This window comes from Gorilla gorilla, chromosome 15 (assembly GCF_029281585.2).
Source record: "Gorilla gorilla gorilla isolate KB3781 chromosome 15, NHGRI_mGorGor1-v2.1_pri, whole genome shotgun sequence".
In the NCBI taxonomy this organism is placed as follows: domain Eukaryota; kingdom Metazoa; phylum Chordata; class Mammalia; order Primates; family Hominidae; genus Gorilla; species Gorilla gorilla.
The window spans coordinates 90,302,748-90,326,556 of NC_073239.2; the positions used below are offsets into that span (position 1 = coordinate 90,302,748).

The window sequence follows — 23,809 nt, forward strand, 5'->3', positions numbered from 1 at the left end:
AGCCAAAATTGCGCCATTGCACTCCAGCCTGGACAACAAGAGCAAAACTCTGTCTCAAAAAAAAAAAGTAACTTTTATGTATATTTTACCACATAAGGAAAAAAAAGCAAAGCAAACCATATCACAACTTCCAGACTGGAATGAACACTGTGTTTATTATTTTTGAGTCCTATGGTGACTCTTCTTCCTTTGCTTTCTCATTATTCAGCACCCCTATACAAGTCATCAAGAATAGGACCGAAGATTCACCCTTGTAGTTCAAAGCATAATTACAGAAGTTACAATTTGTATCCATATTCTAATAATTAAACCCTGAATCAAAGTTAAAACTTGGAGCTTCTTTGCATAAATTTTTGATGACATAAGATTAAAGTTAAGTATGTTCATAATGTCAGGTTTATTAAAAAAAGAAAAACAAATAAAAAATAAATTCCTACGTAAATTATCTTCTCTTTGGCAAAAATTTCAAACTATCTAGTAGAAGGAGGAAAAGGAATGAAAATCTCAAGAGGGCTGGGCGCGGTGGCTCACACCTGTAATCCCAGCACTTTGGGAGGCCGAGGCGGGCGGATCACAAGATCAGGAGATCGAGACAATCCTGGCTAACACGGTGAAACCCGGTCTCTACTAAAAATACAAAAAACTAGCTGGGTGTGGTGGCGGGCGCCTGTAGTCCCAGCTACTAGGAGGCTGAGGCAGGAGAATGGCATGAACCCGGGAGGCGGAGCTTGCAGTGAGCTGAGATTGCGCCACTGCACTCCAGCCTGGGCGACAGAGCGAGACTCCATCACAAAATAAATAAATAAATAAATGAATAAATAAGGAAAACCTCAAGAGATATAACTGAATACTCATATTAGAAAGTCCCCAGAAAACTGAAGAATAAACTATTGAAATTTGAGCCTTAATGAATATGCAGTTTATGGTCAAAATAAGTAAAACGGGGAGCTAAGTCTGACATCAAAGTAAACAGAAAGTCCCACCCAATCCCATCCTGCCCCTTAACATCCTCAGACAATGTTGGGAAACTCTGGCATAACCCAAAATATGTAGTTAGGGGACACATACAGAATTCACTCCATCAAGGAATGGGAGTACTTAAGGGATGAATCCAAACTTAGTCCCAGCTGAAACTTAATTTTTTTTGATAAAGAGTCTTGTCCTGTCGCCCAGAATGGAGTGCAGTAGTGCCATCTTGGCTCATTGCAACCTCTGCCTCCCAGGTTCAAATGATTCTCCTGCCTCAGCCTACCGAGTAGCTGGGACTACAGGCACATGCCACCACGCCCAGCTAATTTTTGTACTTTTAGTAGAGATGGGGTTTCGCCATGTTGGCCAAGCTGGTCTTCCTGACCTCAGGTGATCCACCCACCTTGGCCTCCCAAAGTGCTGGGATCACAGGTGTGAGCCACGGCACCCAGCCCTAGCTGAAACCTTATTGCACTCAAGACCCAGATGTTTCCAGGTATGAGAGCAGTGTTCCTGCTTAGCCAGGCACTCACTGCAAGACACGTTGTTGTCTGACACAATCTATAAGCAAAGGAAAGCCAGGTCAACAGACTCACGCTCCAAAGGAAACCAAGACAGCTGTCTTCAACTGTGAAAATGAACTGGGAAATCATTTATATGGTCACAATCAGCACTTAGAGAAAAACACATTGGAAAAGATGAGTGTATCACATGTATAAGGGTGACTATTGATTCACATTTTTTTTTCAACTGTCTGTGTGTGCATGTGTATGTATAGATGTGTGTAGGTGGGGAAATTACCACCAAAAATGTTTTAAAAATTCATTGTTAGGCCAGGCACAGTGGCTCACACCTGTAATCCCAGCACTTTGGGATGCCAACGCACATGGATTGCTTGAGTCCAGAAGTTTGAGACTAGCTTGCTTGACGTGGCAAAACCTTGTCTCTACGAAATATACAAAAATCAGCCAGGTGTCATGGCACACGTCTGTAATCCTGGCTACTTGGGAGGCTGAGACGTGAGAATTGCTTGAATCTGGGAGGTAGAGGTTGCAGTGAGCTGAGATCGCACCATATTATTATGGAAATAGACACTTGCACCTATACACAGAATCACCATGAATATGGCTGCACTCCAGCCCGAGCAACAGAGCCAGACCCTGTCTCAAGAAAAAATACAATAAAATAAAATTCATTATTGTAGAGAAACTTTTGTATTAACAAGTGTACCTGAAGACATAAGCAAGAATATTTTTGTAAGAGCAACAAAATGCGGAAAAAAATCTATCTTTAGAAAAAAGACAAATTGTGGCATAGTCATAAAATTAATACAAGTATCTGAGAAATGCACAACAGTGCATAAACCTGAAATAAATTGCAAATAGGTAACCTATCTGTTCTCAGTTTCTGAAAATTAATATGCTGCCTAAAGTAATACAAGAGAAAGAAAAGGAAAGGTTTTTTTTGGTGTTTTTTGTTTTGTTTTGTTTTGTTTTTGAGACAGAGCCTTGCTCTGTCACCCAGGCTGGAGTGCAGTGGTGCAATCTCGGCCCACTGCAACCTCCACCTCCTGGACTCAAGCGATTCTCCTGCCTCAGCCTCCCGAGTATCTGGGATTACAGGCATGCACCACTGAGCCCAGCTAATTTTTGTATTTTTAGTAGAGACGGGGTTTCACCATGTTGCCCAGGCTGGTCTTGAAGCCTCAGGTGGTCCACCTGCCTCAGCCTCCCAAAGTGCTGAAATTACAAGCAAGAGCCACTGTGCCTCACCAGAAAAGTAATTTTTAATAAAATATTTTAATATGCAAATGCTCAGGTATCCATCCTAAAATTCATATTATTACGGAAACAGACACTTGCACCTATACACAGAATCACCATGAATGTGACAGCTACAAATGTAGATTGAGACAAATAAGCTGAATAGGAAAATCAAATACCATAAGGGGCAATGCCATTAGTAATAGGATTTTCTAAAACAGTGAACAACTCTTGGTAAAGTTCTGAACAAAACAAAGTACAATTTGCCCCAGGTTAATACTCAGTAGTTACATTCCTGGAAAATTCAGTGTCTATTAAAACTGTGTTTAAAAAAAAAAACACTTTGTGTCTAAATGTAAAACAGAATTAGAATAACCTAAGTATAGGCCGGGTACCGTGGCTCACACCTGTAATCCCAGCACTTTGGGAGGCCGAGGTGGGTGGATCATTTCAGGTCAGGAGTTTGAGCCCAGCCTGGCCAACATCGTGAAACCCCATCTCTACTAAAAATACAAAAAATTAGCCGGGTGTGGTGATGGGTGACTGTAGTCAATCCCAGCTACTCGGGAGGCTGAGGCAAGAGAATCGCTTGAATCTGGGAGGTGGAGGTTGCAGTGAGCCAAGATTGCACCACTACACTCCAGCCTGGACGACAGAGCGAGACTTCGTCAAAAAAAAAAAAAAAAGATAAGCATAAACAGGTTTTTCACCTACAAGAAGGTCTGGGGAAATAAAGTTATGCGGAACTGTCTCATACCTTGTGGGATGTCTGGCACTCCCGGCTCCTGTTCATTGAATGTCAAAACTGGACTCATCCTCCTCTAATCATTTTGGCAACCAAAAGTGCATCCTCAAAGATCCAAACACGTCATAGTAGCAGTACTATCCTTGTGGACAACCAGAGCCTTTAAGCAAGGATAGAGCTCAATATGGCCTCCAAATTGCCCTTGTTTTCATGACACCATGAGTTGAATAGGATAAAAAGCCTAACCAATTTCTAACTCTGGTAAAGGTCTATTTGTTTGTGTTACTATAAAGGAAACTGAAACTAGGAAATTTATAAAGAAAAGAGGTTTAACTGGCTCATGGTTCTGCAGGATATACAAGCATGGCACCAACATTTGCTTGGCTTCTAGTGAGGGCCTCAGGAAGCTTACAATCATAGTGGAAGGCCAAGTGGGAGGAGGCAGATCACATGGCGAGATCAGGGGAAAGGGGGTGGGGAGGTGCCACACTCTTTCAAACAACCACATCTCACGTAAACTCACTGAGCAAGACTCATTTATCACCAAGGAGATAATGGTAAATCATTCATGAGGGATCTGCTACCAGGATTTAATCACCCCCCTGGCCCCACCTCCAACCTGGGAATCACATTTCAACGTCAGATGTGGAAGGGACAAACAACCAAACCATATCAGGAGGAAGAGATCCTGTCTCAAAAAAAAAAAAAAAACTGTTACATTCCCAGATGTTATAGTTTACACAAAGTGTTTTTGTTTAAATTTAATCCTTATAACTGACAGATATCATAAGACAGATGTCATTATTCTTTTCATATTACTTATAAGGTGAACAATCTCAAAAAGGTCAGTCACAAAGCTGGTGACAGAGACAAGATTTCAAGCCCTCTGATTTCAAATCCTGTGTTCCTTCCACCAAACTAAACCGCTTTACAAATATCCAGTATGGCAATACAGATAAAAAGGAGTATTTATGGCACAAGATCAATATAAAGACTCTTGATTGGCCGGGTGCGGTGGCTCACTACTGTAATCCCAGCACTTTGGGAGGTCAAGGTGGGTGGATCACCTGAGATCAGGAGTTCAAGACCAGCCTGGCCAACATGATGAAACGCTGTCTCTACTGAAAAAAAAAAAAAAAAAAACAAGCTGGGCACAGTGGCTCATGCCTGTAATTCCAGCACTTTGGGAGACCGAGGCAGGCAGATCACCTGAGGTCAGGAGTTCTAGACCAGCCTGGCACCAACATGGCAAAAGCCCATCTCTACTAAAAAAGACAAAAATCAGCCGGGCGTGGTGGCTGGCGCCTGTAATCCCAGCTCTTGGGAGGCTGAGGCAGGAGAACGGCTTGAACCCAGGAGGTGGAGGTTGCAGTGAGCCAAAATCACGCCACTGCACTCCAGCCTGAGCATCAGAGCAAGATTCTGTCTCAAAAAAGAAAAAAAAAAAAATTAGCCAGGCATGGTGGCGCATGCCTGTAATCCAAGCTACTTGGGAGGCTAAGGCAGGAGAATGGCTTGAATCCAGGAGGCAGAGGTTGCAGTGAGCAGAGATTGTGCCACTGCACTCCAGCCTGGGCGTCAGAGCAAGATTCTGTCTCAAAAAAATTAGCCAGGCATGGTGGTGGATGCCTGTAATTCCAGCTACTTGGGAGGCTGAGGCAGGAGAATCGCTTGAACCCGGGAGGCGGAGGTTGCAGTGAGCTGAGATTGCGCCATTGGACTCCAGCATGGGTGACAGAGTGAGACCCTGTCTCCAAAAAAAAAAAAAAAAAAAGACTCTTGATCTATTTTGATACATGACAGAATGACAGACGGTTGTATTAATACTTGTACTGTAGGCTGGTACAAAAGTAATCATGGTTTTTGCCATTAAAAGTAATGGCAAAAACCACAATTACTCTCTCTCTATATATAGAATCTCACTCATTTCTGAATATGAGAAATTTTTAAATATTGGCAGTCTTGTCCTAGATTGAAAAATAAAAAACAAGAAACATTTAAAAAGAAAGACATAAAATTTTAGGAGCAACTATGACAAGCAGTGTTTAATTTCTTCCTAATACCTGAAAGGTTCTGGGTCAGAATCCTAATATGTCTTCTACTTAATCAAAGATTTCCAAATCCCATCATTGATTCTGACAAGGAATTAACATAATCTTTTTAAAAACCTTTGCATTTGGGGACAAATGTATAACCATTAAGAACTTTATAAATCTTGCCTTAACTAAAGTGCTTCTAATGAAGTCACTATCAATCCTCTCAGTGCCATGCTTCTTTCTTGATAAAACACTCTCATGGTTCCAAACACCTATATGCACACAGTAGTTTACAATATAAGACAAAAATAAAAACAAAGGCATACTCAGGGCTTGATGTAAGAGGAAAAAAGGAAGTGGCATGTCGTATTATTTCAGCTGAAGAAACAAGGAAGTAGGATCATTTACCAACAAGCATAATCTTCATGAGCACGTCTCTAAAGGGCAGAATGATATACTCAGGTTTTCCTAAAAAAGAATAGCAGACAATGGTCTACAACACTCATCTCTCCACTAATTCAAACCCCAAATCCAAGAAGAAAAACTAATTTAACTGACCGTTCTGATTTCTAAAGAAAAAATAATAATGCATGCTTCTGGATTCATGGTTCAAGTTTACATGACTAGAATGACAGCGTTAGGAGTTGCAATATGCAAACATATAAGTCATAACCTAAACACAGAGGCTGGAAGTTTGTCCTATAATATTTTATCCCTCCTTTTTGTTCTTCTTTCTCCTAAAGGATCTTTACCTCAGTCAGAACTATGGTTGTCTAAGCCAACATCTCTACCCCAAGCACCACTTTATTTTCTCCCTCATACACATTGTTACACCCCTTTTTCCTGACTTAAAATTCACTCCTTGCCAACTTCTATGGTGTCTCTATGACATCTACACAGGTTAAACTGACTTCTTTGATTCACAGCTAATAGAAAGTACATGCAATAGAGCTTAAAGGAGTACCAATTACATGAATATTTCTGGAAAGCAACTGTAAATACAAAGAATAAAGCACTCTGTTACATTGAAAAAAATTGCAATTCATCATGAAAAACCTTCAGTTCAAGGTACCTAGGATATAGATTAAGATTAAATTTAATACAATTTTTAAACTTTGTTTAACAAATAGAAATAGGGGTCTCGCTATGTTGCCCAGGCTGGTTTTGAACTCCTGGCCTCAAGCAATCCTCCTGCCTCAGCCTCCCAAAGTGTTGAGATTACAAATGTGAGCCACTGCACCTGGCCTAAAATTAAATTTAAATGTCTCACCCAAGTGCCTCAAAACGTGCCGTAATTCCCAAACAGATTTACAGATATTCTGAATACTGACTGACAAGTATTTAGGGGTTACTATATAACTGTCTAAATACCAACAAGGAATTATAGGACTCACTTGAAAATATAATAACTACTATATATACAGCACCTACTATATTCAAGGCACTGTTCTAAGAATTTACATATAAATGCATATAAGTGTGTATAATCTCATTTCATCAGCACAAAGAAACACTAAGAGATAGGGGCTATAATTCTAATTTTATTTACTTTTTTTTTTTTTTTTTTTGAGACAGAGTCTCACTCTGTCACCCAGGCTGGAGTGCAGTGGTGCAATCTTGGCTCACTGCAACCTCCGCCTCCCAGGTTCAAGCAATTCTCCTGCCTCAGCCTCCGGAATAGGTGGGACTACAGGTACGTGCCACCAAGCCCAGCTAATTTTTTGTATTTTTAGTAGATACGATGTTTCAACATGTTCTCCAGGCTAGTCTCAAACTCTTGATCTCAGGTGATCCACCCACCTTGGCCTCCAAAAGTGCTGGGATTACAGGCATGAGCCACCGTGCCCAGCCTCTAATTTTAAAGACGAGAAAATGTGGCTTTGAAAGAAGGCAAGATTTGAAATCTTGGCTTCAGGCCAAGATGGTACAGTAAATTCACCCAAATAACTATATATAAGTGTATCAAATATATAAATAAATAATGCATAGCTGGCTCAAAAAATAATGTAAATACCTTCCAGGCATTGATAAGTAATACAAATGCAAAGTGGTAAGGCCTCTGAAGCCAGAGGCCTACTGGGCTCCTGGTTCAGAAGCAGGCAGTGGCAGCTGGGAGTTTGGCTTCCTTGGGGGAACAGGCAAGAAAAATGTTCCATGTAAGACAGAACCTGGCCTGGCACAGGGGCTCACACTTGTAATCTCAGCAATTTGGGAGGCCGAGGCAGGAGGATCACTTGAGCCCAGGAGTTTGAGACTATCTTGGGCAACACATAGAGGATCCATCTCTACAAAAAATTTAAAAATTAGCCAGGGCCGGGCGCGGTGGCTCAGACTGTAAACCCAGCACTTTGGGAGGCTGAGGCGGGCAGATAACCTGAGGTCAGAAGTTCGAGAACTGCCTGACTAATATGGTGAAACCCTGTCTCCACTAAAAATACAAAAACTAGCCAGGCGTGGTGGCGGGCACCTGTAGTCCCAGCTACTCAGGAGGCTGAGACAGGAGAATTGCTTGAACCTGTGAGGCGGAGGTTGCAGTGAGCCAAGATCGTGCCACTGCACTCCAGCCTGGGGGACAGAGCGAGACTCCGTCTCAAAACAACAACAAAAAATTAGCCAGGCATGGTGGCACATGCCTATAAGTCCCAGCTACTTAGGAGGCTGAGGTGGAGGATCACTTGAGTCTGGGAGGTCCGGGCTGCAGTGAGTCATGACTGTACCACTGTACCGCAGTCCAGTCTGGGCAACAGAATGAGACTCTTACATTTAAAAAAAAAAAAAAAAAAAAGACAAGACAGAGTCTGCCAGAGCTAGGGTGGGGGTAGAGTTCCCTTATTTATAAAGAAGGCTGAAAGCAACTGGCCAACTCCGCCTGGAGCTATTGCTTACAGGAAATAACTCTTAAGTGGCATGACCCAGACACAGCTTCAAAAACAAGAAAGAGGCCTGGTGCGGTGGCTCACGCCTGTAATCTCAGCCCTTTGGGAGGCAGAGGCAGATGGATCACCTGAGGTCAGAGACCAGCCTGGCCAACATGGTGAAATTTTGTAAAAATACAAAAATTAGCCGGGCATGGTCGTGCACTCCTGTAATCCCTGCTACTCAGGAGGCTGAGGCAGAAGAATCGCTTGAACCTCGGAGGCAGAGGTTGCAGTGAGCCGAGATCGCGTCACTGTACCCCAGCTTGGGCAACAGAGTGAGACTCTGTCTAGAAAAAAACAAAACAAAACAAGAAAGAGACCAAGCCACCTGCTAGCTCTGTGACTGGATCTGCAATATCTACAATATCAACAGTATCTCTAAGGAGCAGGAACTCTAAACTTTGTTCTAGAATTGGGGTCTAGAGGCAATCAAAACTACTGTACAAGAAAGAGAAAACACAAGACGGACAGTGAAAGCCAGTTCTCAAGAATAGAAGAAAACTAAAGCTGCTGTTATGCCTTGAATAACATTCCAATCTCCATTTCCTGAATATGTATCTATTAAGACTGCTTCTGGTGCTCTCTCACATCCCTCGGTATTTATAAGATAAACCCTTAAGCAGTTAAGGTAACCAGAAAGAACCTAACACGCTTAAACCTTTTCTACTTTCCTAACAAACCAACAATCATGATCATCTGAAAATATTATTTTTTAATGCAATAAAGTTACAAAAACCTATTCCTAACTGACAGCCCTTGAAAAGTACAAAAAAAAGCAACTAGATTTACCAGTTAAAGAAAAGTGTCTTTATAACTAACTTTGTTGAGTGGGCCTAAGCAAACTTTAAGTGTTATGGAATCTCTCATATGTAGCCTTCCTATTATCAACCAGACACAGGACTTTCCTACCACTAGGAAGGGAGTGGTTTCCAGTTTTAAGATGATACAATTGAAAAGTTTTGAAAAGGAATTAAAAATAGTCTCAAGAGAATAACTTGAAATAAAAACTGTTTTAATAAAATATGAGTCAAATTAGTAATCCATCACTTAAATCCTAGATCTGTGTCTGCTACTACCTAGCTGTGGGACTTTAGCTAACCTACCTACCTAGGCTTTGGGTCCTTTATCTGTTTAAAAAAAGAACACTTTATGAGGTCTCTTGGGCTCTTCTAATTCTGACATCATAAAATTCTATTAAATGTATGACAGGAATGTTTGCTAAGTGTAAACATATTCAGCATTTACACAGTGTTTTCAACACCTTCAAAACTCTACCAGTGCCATCCACCACCTTCTCTCCTCCCAAAGTCACATAAGCAGAATCTAAAAAAACATGGCTAGGCACAGCGCCTCGTGTCTGTAATCCCAGCGCTTTAGAAGGCAGACGTCAGGGGATCTCTTGAAGCCAGGAGTTCAACCAGCCTGGGCAACATACCAAGACTTTGCCTCTAAAAAAAATTAAAAATTAGCCAGGTATGGTGGTGCATGCCTGAGTCCCAGCTACTCAGGAGCCTGCGGCAGGAGTTCAAGCTCAGGAGTTCAAGGCTGCAGTGAGCTATGATCACACCACTGCACTCCAGCCTGGGAGACAAAGTGAGACTCTGTCTCTACAACATTAAAATAAAAACAAAATAAAACATTTTCTGAGATATTTCCAAAATAATTTTTAATATGGTAATATATGCTAGAACTTTAATTGGAGAGGTGTAATTTATATATACTCTCCTGAGTTTGAAAAACACATAACTATGTAACCACCACCACAATCAAGATATAGAACAGATACAAAAGATACACAGAACACCCAAAAAAATTCCCTCATGCCCTCAGTAGTCAAACTCTCTTCCAATCCCTCGCAACCACTGGTCAATTTTCTTTCCCTAAGGGCCAGGCACAGTGGCTCATGCCTGTAATCCCAGCACTTTGGGAGGTTGAGGCGGGCGGATCGCGAGGTCAGGAGATCGAGACCATCCTGGCTAACATGGTGAAACCCCGTCTCTACTCAAAATACAAAAAAATTAGCCGGGCGTGGTGGCGAGCACCTGTAGTCCCAGCTACTCGGGAGGCTGAGGCAGGAGAATGCGGTGAACCCAGGAGGCGGAGTCTGCAGTGAGCAGAGATCACGCCACTGCACTCCAGCCTGGGTGACAGAGCGAGACTCCATCTCAAAATAAATAAATAAATTTTCTTTCCCTATAGTTTTGCCTGTTCCAAAATACCACAAAAATGAAATCACACAGTATGTGGTCTTTTAAGTCTGACTTCCTTCATTTAGCATAATGCATTTGATATTGTACAATGTTAGTGAATGCACTGCCAAATCATATGCCATTGTATAGATGTGCCATCCTTTATCAATTTACCAGTTGAAGTGCATGTGCATTATTCCCAGTTTTTGGCAATTACGAGTTTGGTGCAAAAGTAGTTGTGTTTTTTGCCATTAAAATGGCATTAAAGCTGTGTGCTGTAGCTCACACCTGTAATCCCAGCACTTTGGGAGGCTGAGGCAGGCAGATCACTTGAGGCCAGGAGTTTCAGACCAGCCTGGCCAACATGGTGAAACCCCGTCTCTACTAAAAATACAAAAATTAGCTGGATGTGGTGGCACATGCCTGTAATCCCAGCTATTCAAGAGGCTGAGGCAAGAGAATTGCTTGAAAACCTGGGAGGCAGAGGTTGTAATGAGCCGAGATCGCACCACTGCACTCCAGCCTGGGCCATAAAGTGAGACTCTGTCTCAAAAAAAAAAAAAAAAGGCATTAAAATGGCAAAAACCGCAATTACTTTTGCATCAACCTATACTGCATTTGCATACAGGTTTTTGTGTGACTGTGTTTTCCTTTTACTTGAATAAATACCCAGGAGTGAAACTGTGGACCATTCTGGTAAATGTACATTTAATTATATATTTTATATGTTTTAAATTTAAATTAATAAATATTTTACATATTTTAAATATATATTTTGCATCAACCTATACTGCATTTGCATATAGGTTTTTGTGTGACTGTGTTTTCATTTTACTTGAATAAATACCCGGGAGTGAAACAGTGGACCATTCTGGTAAGTGTACATTTAATTATATATGACAACCTGCCAAATTGTTTTCCAAAGAGGCTATACCAACAATGAATAAGGGTTTTGGGGCCAGGGGCAGTAGCTCACACCTGTAATCCCAGCACTTTGGGAGGCCGAGGCAGGAAGATGGCTTGAGCCCAGGAGTTCCGAGACCAGCCTGGGTAACATAGTGAGATGTCATTTCTATAAAAAAGGTTTTTTTAATTAGCCGGGTGTGGTGGTACATGCCTGCAGTCCCAGCCACACAGGAGGCTGACGTGGAAGGATCGCTTGAGCCTAGGAGGTCGAGGCTGTGGTGAGCCATGATTATGCCACTGCACTCTAGTCTGGGTGACAAGGTAAGAGACTCCGTCTCAAACAAACAAAAAAAAGTTTTTGGGCCAGGCGCGGTGGCTCAAGCCTGTAATCCCAGCACTTTGGGAGGCCGAGGCGGGCGGATCACGAGGTCAGGAGATCGAGACCATTCTGGCTAACACGGTGAAACCCCGTCTCTACTAAAAAAAAATACAAAAGAATTAGCTGGGTGTGGTGGCGGGCGCCTGTAGCCCCAGCTACTGGGAAGGCTGAGGCAGGAGAATGGCGTGAACCAGGGAGGCGGAGCTTGCAGTGAGCCGAGATTGCGCCACTGCACTCCAGCCTGGGCGACGGAGCCAGACTCCATCTCAAAAAAAAAAAAAAAAAAAAAAAGTTTTTGAATTTTGTTCTTTGAGACAGAATCTCAGTCTGTCACCTAAGCTGGAGTACAGTAGCGCAATCTTGGCTCACTGCAACCTCTGCCACCAGGCTCAAGCAACCCTCCCACATCAGCCTCCAAATCACTGGGATTATAGGAGTGCACCACCACATCCAGCTAATTTTTGTATTTTTAGTAGAGATGGGGTTTCACCATGTTGGTCAGGCTGGTCTCGAGCTCCTGACCTCGTGATCCACCCGCCTTGGCCTTCCAAAGTGCTGGGATTACAGGCATGAGCCACCGCACTTGGCTTTTCTTTTTTTTTTTTTTTTTGAGACAGAGTCTCACTCTGTCACACAGGTTGGAGGGCAGTGGCGCGATCTCGGCTCACTGCAACCTCTGCCGCCCTCATTCAAGCAACTCTCGTGCTTTGGCCTCCCTAGTAGCTGGGATTACAGGCATGTGCCACCACACCTGACTAATTTTTGTATTTTTAGTAGAGACAGGGTTTTGCCACGTTGGCCATGTTGGTGTGGTGGCTCATGCCTGTAATCCCAGCACTTTGGGAGGCCGAGGAAGGTGGATCACTTGAGGTCAGGAGTTCGAGATCAGCCTGGCCAACATGGTGAAACCCTGTCTCTACTAAAAAAGTACAAAAATTAGCCGGGCATGGTGGCATGTGCATGTAATCCCAGCTACTCGGGAGGCTGAGGCAGGAGAATTACTTGAACCCAGGAGGCAGAGGTTGCAGTGAGCTGAGATCACGCCACTGCACTCCAGCCTGAGCAACAGAGCAAGACTCCGTCTCAAAAAAAAAAAAAAAAAAGAAAATTTCATCAATTTCATGTGGAATTTATCATGACTTTTAAGGCAGTTTTAAACTACCTGTCTAAACAAAAATATTAAATATACTTACTCTTTCTAAAATCTTTACCCAAAGGGAGTAAGAAATAAGGGGAAGGGGCAGAGAGTGGTAGACTCCAAAATATTCAGTACTACATACACCCTGCCCAAATTCCAAAGTAATTTTATTAAACACTTTCCAAAAAAAAAAAATTCAGGTATTTTAGCAGCACTCTCAAAAGTCCAGGCATAATTTTACTAATAATTAACTTGTAACACTTTGTTATTCATAAGCCCTTATAGAGTATAACTGTTTTAATTCTATTCATTCAACAAGAATGTACTGATTACCAATCAAATCTCCAAAGAGTATAAGCAGTACGATAGTACTATATACAAAAATCACAGAATTTTAAAGGTTAGGAGAGATTTGAAAGAATAATCAAGATAATTTTACAGAGTAACAAAGTTTGGGGAGGATGAGGCTTCACCACACTAGATATCCACACTTATTATAAAGCTACGGTAAATAAGACAGCGTAATATTGACATAGGGATAGGCAAATAACACAAAAACAGGCTCACATGTATATAGAGATAAGATACATGACTTAAGATCCTCATTGAAATGAGAGGAATGAATGCTACTCAATAAATGGTGTTGGTCCTATTTATTTTGTATATTTAAAAAATAACGTACTCATTATTCACTATAATTTTTAGAATATTCCAGCATTAAAAAAACTTTAAAGATCATCCAGTCAAATACTATCACTTTATAAAAAGAGAAACAAAGACCCAGAGAAGACATTTAGCCAAATCATACGGGCAGGATAAGAATTAAACTCACATATCATGTTTATTAACATTTAATACATACATAAAGAGCTTCTCATTCACTCCTTAAGTCAGCCATGACAGGAATAAAGACACCAAATCAGAAGTGGAGGAGACACAAAAGGTATGGTGAAGGACATGGCCAATCAGTACTATCATTTCCTGTGATGCTTAGACCCTCTTTCAAGGAAATTGGCCAAAAACTCTAGCCCTCTCCTGGAAGATTAATCTTATCTAAACCCAAACTAATGATGAAGAATAATTCTGTGGTCTCAGTATGCAGGGAACTCAGAAAGAAAGAAGAGAATTTTTGACCGGACATGGTGGTTCACGCCTGTAATCCCAGCACTTTGGGAGGCTGAGGCAGGAGGATCACCTGAGGTCAGGAGTTCAAGACCAGCCCAGCCAACATGGCGAAACCCCATCTCTACTAAAAATACAAAACAATTAGCGGGGCATGATGGCACATGCCTGTAGTCCCAGCTACTCGGGAGGCTGAGACAGGAGAATTGCTTGAACCCGGGAGGCAGAGGTTGCAGTGAGCCAAGATTGCAGAAAGCCAGCACTTTAGGAGGCCAAGGCAGGCAGATCACTTGAGGTCAGGAGTTCAAGACCAGTCTGGCCAACATGGCAAAACCCTGTCTCTACCGAAAATACAAAAATTAGCTGGGCATGGTGGTGCATGCCTGTAGTCCCAGCTACTTGGGAGGCTGAAGCAGGAGAATCGCTTAAACCCAGGAGACGGAGGTTGCAGTGAGCCAAGATCACGCCACTGAACTGTAGCCTGGGTGACAGAGCCAGACTCCATCTCAAAAAAAAAATTTTTAAAAAGTAGTAGTGCTATAGTAGGCCCAATTATTAGGTCCAACAATTTTCATCAACTTCCTTTTTCACTCAGTTTGTTTCCAAGGAATGTTAATTTTAAACATTACATTTTCAGAGTCTCACAAAGACCAGTTAAACAGTGCTGAAAACTGTCAGAAAGTAGTTGCTCGTATTCTAAGACTCAATTAAAGTACAGAGAGAAGTGACTCATCTTCTCTAGAAAAGCAATTTAAGGTTACTAAGTTTGTCCACCGTCTGTTAATTCAGATAAAAATCTCCTTTGATAAATCACCCCTGAAATATATGACAGGAGTATAGGTAGTAAAGAGAAAGAAACTGATAGCCTATTTGCAAACTCAGAAATCCCGATTTCTAAGGCCAGGCGCGGTGGCCCATGCCTACAATCCCAGCACTTTGGGAGGCCGAGGCCGATGGATCACCTGAGGTCAGAAGTTTGAGACCATCCTAGCCAATCAACACGGTGAAACCCCGTCTCTACTAAAAATACAAAATTAGCCAGGTGTGGTGGTGCACGCCTGTAATCGTAGCTACTCCAGAGGCTGAGGCAGGAGAACCGCTTAGAACCTGGGAGGCGGAGGTCACAGTGAGCCAAGATTGTGCCACTGCACTCCAGCCTGGGTGACATAGGGAGACTCTGTCTCAAAAAAAAAAAAAGAAAAAAAGAAATCCCAATTTAAACTTGGGCCACTACTACTGCACAATGATATATATGCTCAACAACAAAGTAAAATTGACTACATTTAATTTAATCCATTTAGCACTGAAAGTTAAGAGTATGAGCTCTGGAGCCAAACTATCTAGGTTTGAATCCCAGTTCTACCACTCACTCTATGATATTGGGCAAATCACTTACCTTCTCTATCTCAGATTCCCTACCAGTAACATAAAGATTATAATAGTAGCTGCCCTCACAGGAGTTATCATGAGGATTAAATTAGTTAGTGCATGTAAAGCACTTAGAACGCTTCTTGGGATGTAACATTGGCTGCTGCTAGTACTAATATTATCATTATTATCGGATACTTTACTAGGCTATCAGTTCTCACAAGTGGCCCAAATATAGAATAGTTTCCTAACCAGATCACACTATTTTAACATTCTTGAATCAGTGATTCAATCAGTGAATCAAATTCAGAAAGTACCTCTAGGCTGGATGCAGTGGCTCACACCTGTAATCCCAGCACTCTGGGAGGATGAGGTGGGAGAAATGCTTGAGGTGAGGAGTTCGAGACCAGCCTAGACAACATAGCGAGACTTCATCTTTATTTTTAAATTTTGTAATAGAAAAAAAAAATGAAAAAACCATAGCTCTCTACAAAACACAGTCTGAAGTCTTTCTTTTGAATCATTCAACTTATCAAAGTTCCCACCAATATTAACCAATAGCAAATATTTACTCCAAAAAATCAACATGAATTATCACTATATGAAAGTTCTGAGAAATCTTCTATTTGGAATAATTATTTCATTTTATTTTTAATTATAAATCCATCTCCCATCTCTGCTCTTACAAATGAGAATAAATCTGGATCCATAAGTAGTAATAAAACACACAATCTTTTACTAAGATATTTACTATCAATCTGCAAATTTGCCTTTGTCAAAGATATTCACCAAAAAAAAGTTAAGTGTGCAATATATTTAATCATCTGGAAAACACAAGTTACAACTACTCTAAGATGCCACTTTATACTCACTAGAATGACTAAAATCAAAGGGACTAACAACTCAGGTAGTGGCAAGGATGTGGAGCAACTGAACTCATAAACTGCTGATGAAGTATTAAAACGGTATAACCATTCCATGGTTTTCTTTGGAGAACCATTTGGCAATTACCTTTTTTTTTTTTTTTTGAGACAGAGTCTCGCTCTGTCACCCAGGCTGGAGTGCAGTGGCGCGATCTCGACTCACTACAAGCTCCACCTCCCAGGTTCACGCCATTCTCCTGCCTCAGCCTCCTGAGTAGCTGGGACTACAGGTGCCCGCCACCACACCCGGCTAATTTTTTTGTATTTTGAGTAGAGACGGGGTTTAACCGTGTTCTCCAGGATGGTCTCGATCTCCTGACCTCGTGATCTGCCCGCCTCAGCCTCCCAATGTGCTGGGATTACAGGCATGAGCCACTGCACCCAGCCGGCAATTTCTTATAAAGTTAAACACACATGTGCCCTGTGACACAACAATTCTGCTAGGCATTCACCCAAGAGAAATGAAATGTTCACAAAAATACTTGCAAAGCAGTGTTTATAGCAGCCTTCTCATTATAATAACCAAAAACTAAAAATGATCTGGGCTCAGTAGCTCACACCTGTAATCCCAGCACTTTGGGAGGCTGAGGTGGGCAGATCACTTGAGGTCAGGAGTTCGAGACTAGCCTGACCAACATGGTGAAACCCCATCTCTACTAAAAACACAAAAATTAGCAGGGCATGGTAGTGCACGCCTATAATCCAACTACTTGGGAGGCTGAGGTGAGAGAATTGCTTGAATTGAGAAAGTGGAGGTTGCAGTGAGCCGAGATCGCACCACTGCACTCTAGCCTGAGCAACAGAGCAAGACTCTGTTTCAAAAAAAAAAAAAGAAAATGACACAAATATCAATAGAAGAATGGAAAAACAAAGTGTAGTATATTCATAAAATGACGTACTGTGTCACTTAGAAATTATCTGTTGTCTACAATAATGATGTAGAATTTACTATACAATGAGGATGCCTATTTTTAGCCTTATTTTTAGTTTCTTCAAATTCTGTCTCATTTTAAAGTGCATTTTAAACAGTCTCTAGTTGAAGATCATTTTGATTCTGAAAATAACCTTACTTTTTGTTTAGTAACTCACTTGGGTTTCTTGTCACAATAGAAACTTTTGAAGGGTTTTTGTTGACGGAGTCCCGCTCTGTCGCCCAGGATGGACCACAGTAGCGTGATCTCAGCTCACTGCAACCTCTGCCCCCTGGGTTCAAGGGATTCTCCTGCCTCAGCCTCCTGAGTTTTAGCTGGAATTACAGGTGCATGCCACCATGTCTGGCTAATTTTTGTATTTTTAGTAGAGACACGGTTTCACCATGTTGGTCAGGCTGGTCTTGAACTCCTAATCTCATGATCCGCCCACCTTGGGCTCCCAAAATGTTGAGATTACAAGCGTGAGCCACCGTGCCCAGCTTTGAAGGATTTTTAAATTGGTACCTTTCAGAAGCAAATAAGTCACAAGGTTTTATTAAATCACACTCTTATAGAAACTCTTGGCCGGGCGCGGTGGCTCACACCTGTAATCCCAGCACTTTCGGAGGCTGAGGCGGGCGGATCACGAGGTCAAGAGATCAAGACCATCCTGGCCAACATGGTGAAACCCTGTCTCTACTAAAAATACAAAAATTAGCTGGGCGTGGTGGTGCCTGCCTGTAATCCCAGCTACTCGGGAGGCTGAGGCAGGAGAATCGCTTGAACCCAGGAGGCGGAGGTTGCAGTAAACTGAGATCGTACCACTGCACTCCAGCCTGGTGACAGAGCAAGACTCCATCTCAAAAAAATAAAGAAAAAAAAAGAAACTCTTAAATATATTTGTACCTATATATTTTTTCTCTCTCTTTTTTTTTTTTTTTTTTTTTTTTGAGACAGGGTCTTGCTGTTGCCCAGGCTGGAGTGCAGTGGCACGATCACAACTCACAGCAGCCTCAACCTCCTGGGCTCAAGTGATCCTCCCACCTCAGCCTCCCGAGTAGCTGGGCCTACAGGCACACACCACCATGCCTGGCTAATTTTTGTATATTTTATAGAGACGAGGTTTTGCCATGTTGCCCAGGCTGGCCTGGAGCTCCTGAGCTCAGGCAATCCAGCCTCCCAAAGTGCTGGGATTACAGGCATAAGCCATCACGCCTGGCCTATTTTTCTCTTAATCATGCTCAGTCCATATTCATCTAACTGAAGTGTTCTCTCCAGAAATTACTCATGTAAGAAGAGACTGGCTTAAAATGACTACTGTGATGGAAACAATGCCATAGGGAGATACAACCTGGATCTGAGGTAAACTGAATACTGTAATCAACAAACTGTGGCTTACAGCTTGCAATTTTCTATTGATTATGGTTTCCTCAGTAAAACAGATGTAAGAAACAAAAAAGGACTACTACTCAGCAATAAAAAAAGAATGTATTACTGATTAACACAATAACATGGATGAATCTCAAAAGTATTAAGCAAAAGTAGTGATGTTCATTTTAAAAATGCATATGGAATGATTCCATTTACATGAAATCCAAGAACACATTTAAAAGCAGAAAGTAGCTAGGGAGAGGGAGGGCAAAAGAACTTGGCGGGGACATGAAACAACAACTTTCTACAGATCATTTGTACAGATTAAGTCACAGTTCTGAATATTATTCATCCCTAGATTCCACATAAGGATCAGGGATCACCCAAAAGAAAAATGGACCAAGAACAGGAATAAGTAACTTCACTTAAAGGAAATGTTAATGATCATATTTTAAATGTCCCACTAGTGACCAAATAAATACAAATTTCAGAAACCAGTCCTACTATTTCCTATCAAATCTGCAAATATTTTAAAATAATAACATGCTGGCAAAGCTGTATATCTCAATCTCATACACTGTTAATGGAAATGTAAACTTGTACAGCCGTTCTAGAAAGCAACTGTGCAATGTTTTGCTCTCCTGAGAGCTCTAGAAATGTTAATACACTTTGACTTGATAATTCCACTTACAATAATCTATTTTGAGAATATAGAAATACTGAAAGTCATATTTAGCAATATTCATTGTGTTTTATAATAATCAGAAATTAATAAACGCTCTAAGTGTGAACACAATATAAACTGGTTCCATAAATAATATATCCATTAGTGGAATATTCTTCAGCTGTTTTAAAATGTTTTCTGGCTGGAGGCAATGGCTCATACCTTTAATCCTAGCACTCTGGGAGGCCGAGGCAGGTGGATCACTTGGGGTTAGGAGTTCAAGACCAGCCTGGCTAAAATGGCGAAACCCCATCTCTACTAAAAATACAAAAATTAGCCAGGTGTGCTGGCGCACATCTGTAATCCCAGCTACACGGGAGGCGAAGGCACGGGAATCGCTTGACCCCGGGAGGCAGAGATTACAGTGAGCCGAGATTGCGACACTGCACTCCAGCCTGGGCAAGACAGCAAGAGTCTGCCTCAAAAAAAAAAAAAAAAAAAAAAGTTTTCAAATAATTGTAATAAAAATAATAAACACATATTATATGATGTTGTTTAAAAAGCAGCCTCCAAAATTATGTATATAGTAAAATATGCATGAAGAAAAAACAGAAACAGACAATAAATGTTAATGTAATTTTTTTAAATGAATTAGGGGCCAACATCATAGAAACTATGATTATATTTCACAAGTGTCTGGGTTTCATTATAAGAACACAAGTGATATCCCTCACTAAGTAGGTCTAGTGGAGGGGAGAACAAAAAGACTAAAAGAATAAGAACATTCATTAAAGGAAAAAACCATTAGCATTATTTCAGATATGAATACCCAACTTATCAAATGAAGTCAAAGTCCTTCAGGGTATCTTAACAAATCTATAATCAAGAAAAAGTTACAGAATTCAGTTCAATGCAAATATATACCAACCATGTTTAATCCAAACTGGGGAAAATAATTAGATGATTTAGTGATTTTCCACAGAACTGAGCTCAGCTCTTTTACAAAGCAACAAAAGAAGGGAAAGAGACTGCCAGAAGTCAAGCCAGCAACCTGATTTCCTAGGAAATTAGTTTTTACTTGGCAAAGTACTGGCCTCTAAAGAAGCACAACTCTACAAATAGAGATGAGACACATAAAACTCGAACACTCTGTAAAAAAATGTATGCTTTTCCCTTTGCTCTTAAGATCTCTAAAAGTGAATAATGACTATTAAAAACAGGGGGAAAAAGACCCAATTTAGAGTTAAACATTCTAAAAACAGTAAGTTTCTTTCAAAATGCTAAGCAAATCTTACAAATTGTAAAATAATTATATTTTTGTTATTTTGAAAATTAAAAGGAAAATATCATGCCATTTCTAACCTTCAGTTAGGATTACATGGGAGACTTTAATATTAACTATATTAATTATGGATTTAAATTTATCAAGGTTAATACAATCTTTACAACACTATGTTTTTAATCATCACTACAGAACATTTCCTTGAATTTTCAATTTAAAAAATAAAACCTTTACATGTGATCTTCCTTCAGAAAAAGGCTATGTGTAATAATACAAAAGAAGAGTCTTCTTAAGATAAAAAGGGTGCTAGGATAGGTGAATTAAAGAGGAGAAAGGAGAGAGAGAAAGAAAGGAACAGGTATGAATCTTTTCTTCCTTTAAGTCACATGTTTAAGGACCTGACCCTGATTTCTATTTAATGGCTTAGCACTGGAAGCTTCCAAATAACTAATGACACAAGGATGCCCAGTAGGGAGAGAAATAGCAGCTGAACTTCATTTACCGTTCAAGTATAAGGTTAACATAAGGATGAAATTATATACAACCTGTATATTTAAATCAGTGGATTCATTTATAACCTATTCTTGCAACTCTAAACTGCTTCCCTCATACAATGACCCCAACCGCCACTCTAGACCAAAAGGCCAACAAATTGCTATTGGAAAAATTAGTGACAAAGCAGAAAATTTTATTAAACTTTGTAACAAACCAATAAACAAAAAGTAATGGTCTCAACTAATGCTGCTGGGACAACTAGATATCCATATATATATATATGGATATCCATATATATATATGGATATCCATATATATATACACATCCATATATCTATAGATATCCATATATATATACACAGCCATATATCTATGGATATCCATATATATATATCCATATATCTCAACAAAAGAATTGTTGAGCCCCTTCCCCCACACTGTACACAAAAATTACTGCAAAATGAATCACAGACTTAAATGTAAGAGCCAACTCTATAAAACTCTTAGAAGACACTGACATGGAGTGAAAAAAATTAAGAAACAATAAACTAAAACTCTTACAAGAAAACATAGGTATAAATATTCACAACCTTGGATTGGGCAATAGTTCTTAGATATTGTATCAAAAGCACAAGCAACAAAAAAAACAAATCGGCCAGGGGAGGTGACTCACGCCTGTAATCCCAGCACTTTGGGAGGCTGAGGCGGGCGGATCACGAGGTCAGGAGATCGAGACCATCGAAACCCCAACTCTACTAAAAATATAAAAAATTAGCCGGGTGTGGTGGCAGGTGCCTATAATCCCAGCTACTCGAGAGGCTGAGGCAGAATAGTATGAAACCGGGAGGTGGAGGTTGCAGTGAGCTGAGATCATGCCACTGCACTCCAGCCTGGGTGACAGAGCGAGACTCCGTCTCAAAAAAAAAAAAAAAAAAAAAAGGACTTGAGCCAGCGTGGTGGTTCCTGGGTCATGGGCCAGGAGTTTGAGGCCAGGCTGGACAACACAGGGAGATAGATCCCTGTGTCTAAAAAAGAAAAAAAAAAAGCTGGACTTTATTAAAATGAAAAAACTTTTGTGCTTCAAAGAACAACATCAAGAAAGTGAAAAGACAGCTCACAAAATGGGAGAAAATACTTGTAAATCATTATGCCTGACAAGGAACTTATATCCAGAATATATAAAGAAAACATATATTACAACTCAATAATAAAAAGACAAACCAGCTTTTAAAAAATCGGCAAGCATATAAAAAGACACTTCTTCCAAGAAGACAGACAAATGGCCAATAAGCATATGAGAAGATTCTCAACATCACTAGCCATCAGGGAAATGCAAATCAAAACCACAATTAATTTCTACTTTAGGCCAGGCACAGTGGCTCACTGTAATCCCAGCACTTTGGGAGGCCAAGGCAGGCGGATCATGAGATCAGGAATTCGAGTCCAACCTGGCCAACACAGTGAAACCCCGTCTCTACTAAAGATACGAAAATTAGCCTGGCATGGTAGTGCACGCCTCAGCTGAGAGGCTGAGGCAGAATAGCTTGAACCCAGGAGGGAGAGGTTGTGGTGAGCCAAGATCACGCCACACACTCCAGCCTGGGCAACAGAGCAAGACTCCATCTCAAAGAAAAAAAAAATTCTACTTTATACTCACTAGAATAGCTCTACTCAAAAAGCAGAGATCAGCCTGAGCTGTGACTCACACCTGTAATCCCAACACTTTGGGAGGCGAGGAGAAAGAAAGGCTTGAGGCCAGGAGTTCCAGACCATCCTGGGCAACATAGCGAGACCCCATCTCTACCAAAAAATTTAAAAAATAAAAATTAGCTGGGCATGGTGGTGCAGTCCTAGCTACTAGGGAGGCTGAGGTGGAAGGATAGTTTGAGCCAGGAGTTTGAGGCTGCAGTGAGCTATCATGCCCACTACACTCCAGCTTGGGTGACAGACCAAAATTCTGTCTCAAAACAACAATAAAAAAAATAAAATAAAAAAAGAGGTAATAACAATTGTTGGTGACAATGCAGAAAAATTGGAATTCTCATTCTCACTGCTGGTGAGAATGTAAAATGGTGTAGCTGCTTTAGAAAACCTCAAAAGAGTTACCATATAACCTAGCAGTTCCACTACTTATGGGCATATACACAAAAACAATGAAAAGAGACCCAGCACAGTAGCTCACACTTGTAGTCCCAGCACTTTGGGAGGCCAAGGAAGGAGAATAGCTTGAGCCCAGGGGTTCAAGACCAGCCTGGGAAACATAGTGAGAGACCCTGTCTCTGTAAGAAAAAAGAAAGAAAAAAGAAAGAAAAAAAAAACAGGCAGGAGTGGTGGTGCATGCCTATGGTCCTAGCTACTCAGAGGCTGAGGTGGGACCATCTCTTGATCCTGGGAGGTTAAAACTGCAGTAAGCAATGATTGCACCACTGCACTCTGGACTGGACTACAGAGCAAGATCCCATCTCAAAAATAATAATAATAATAAATTGTTTAAATTGTTTTAAAAAGAAAAAAGAAATGAAAACACATGTCCACACAAAAACTTTTATGTGACTGTTCATATTGGCTCTATTTGAATAGCCAAAAGCTAGAAATAATCCAATGTCTATCAGCAGAAGAAATTTTTTAAA

The 23,809-nt window shown here is 40.9% G+C and overlaps 1 protein-coding gene across 36 annotated transcripts in view; it reads right to left on the bottom strand.

Moving 5' to 3' along the window:
- NUMB (NUMB endocytic adaptor protein) overlaps window positions 1–23,809 on the bottom strand; it is a 190,603-nt gene that overhangs the window by 150,926 nt on the left and 15,868 nt on the right. For 2 of the 36 annotated variants that reach the window (XM_055360856.2, XM_055360836.2), the window contains exon 1: window positions 3,490–3,632. The exons of the other annotated variants lie outside the window; for them this stretch is intronic. The gene's annotated coding sequence lies outside the window, so the exon portion shown is untranslated. Of the gene's footprint in view, window positions 1–3,489; window positions 3,633–23,809 lie in introns of those variants that run through there. 36 annotated transcript variants of the gene reach the window in all.